The 1,642-nt window shown below is 39.2% G+C and overlaps 1 pseudogene; it reads right to left on the minus strand.

The window, feature by feature from the left end:
* Window positions 1-554: 554 nt before the first annotated feature.
* On the minus strand, window positions 555-1,401 carry LOC148298649 (serine/threonine-protein phosphatase PP1-alpha catalytic subunit pseudogene; annotated as a pseudogene).
* Window positions 1,402-1,642: the final 241 nt, after the last annotated feature.

Here is a 1,642-nt window from a genome sequence, read left to right on the forward strand (position 1 = left end):
TTTACTGAATTTCGAAGTCTATAACTCCATTTAAATAAAGTTCTACTTTTTATTCCTATTCTCATTTGTTCCTTTGTCTCCATTTCAGTAGATCTCCGATTAGTTATGGCAATGTTGTCAATATTTCACTACTGAAAGTGCTATCAATGCTGCCAATGAAGAACTGAACAACAGGGCATCAATTGTTCTTCCTTCAAAACAACCGAACAATAGAACGAAACACAATATGATTTGAAGTATATCAATTCTCATATATAGATCCTCATAAAGAGATACTTATACAATTGATAATCATAAAATGATGCTCATAAAGAGATTCACACACAGTGTATACGCACAAATAGATACAACGCAAAATATATCCTCTAAAAGTATCAAAAAGTGCAGATTATTGCAATATTTAAAAATAATACATAATCAAAAGCCTCCCCCACGTTTTATCGGAGTCTTTGGCCTATTATTTTTAAACGCGCCTACCTTTTCTAGAGGTCGCAAGACTTGAAAAGAACAATTTAGGTCTTCTTCAATATTCATCATAGCCCGCTGTTGTTAAATTAGCCGCAGTAGTTAGGGGCCGAAAATATTGTCACTAGTTGCTTTTTGTGGAAAAACTCATACCCATCTTCCACGACTTGATGCGCCCGGCAAATTAAATCAAGATTGTTCTTCTTTAAGAACATAGTGATCACGTCCCCTCCGAAGACATAGCTGACTCCCCGTTCGGATTCACCCCACATTTTAAGTTCACTTTCAGGATCGGCCCAAAGTAAATCGCACAGAATGCCTTTATCTGGGACATCCGTAGGCCTTTGAATTTGATTAATCTGCTGAAGATCTGTCAGGTCGGGGGACAGGCCGCCGTGCATGCATAAGATTTTTTCTGTGACGAGGGCTGCAACTGGCATGCAGTTGAAGCAGTCAATGAAGGATTTCCACAATTTGGTCGAGTACCTGTTCTTGCCTAAGTTTATGATAGTTCGTACATTATTCAAAAAATCCGTAAATTCTTGTAATCGACGCCGATTCGTGGTTTCCGCGCAGAACGTAGATTTTTTCGGGAAATTTAAGCTTTAGGGCGTAGAGCAGACAGATCGATTATATCCCTTGTCGCCCACGGTCGACATAATCACCTAGAAAAAGATAGGAGGAAGTGGGCGGAAGACCTCCATACTAGAAAAAGCGAAGTAGATCATAGTACTGTCCGTGAATGTCCCCACAAATTTTAACGGGAGCATTAACTTCGACGAGCATGGGCTGGCTAATGAAAAGAGCCCTGACCATCCTGATGAGCCCAAGGATGCTTTGCTCAGGGAGTTTTACTAGTTTGCCCGGCTTGTGGCTCTTGACTTCCAAGAGGCTGTTAATGATGGAGTCGATATCAATTTAAACTTGCTCGCTCATCGTCTGTATATATTATATTGTTGGAACTCAATAAAAAGAATATAATAATCAAATTTAAGTTGTCTCGATCCCCACAGGCCGATTCTGCATCAAAAAGCAATGCACTCCGACACTCAGACTCAGATTGGTTAGCTGATGATTGGTTGGTAGAATCGAAGCTTTGATTCCTTAAATCATTGGGTGGTTTGTTTAACAAATCCGATTTTCCATTTATTAATATTTATATACAGATATTCACAGA

Source organism: Brachycentrus maculatus, unplaced genomic scaffold (assembly GCF_059751285.1).
Source record: "Brachycentrus maculatus isolate JH-2025_06_01 unplaced genomic scaffold, ASM5975128v1 h1tg001772l, whole genome shotgun sequence".
In the NCBI taxonomy this organism is placed as follows: Eukaryota; Metazoa; Arthropoda; class Insecta; order Trichoptera; family Brachycentridae; genus Brachycentrus; species Brachycentrus maculatus.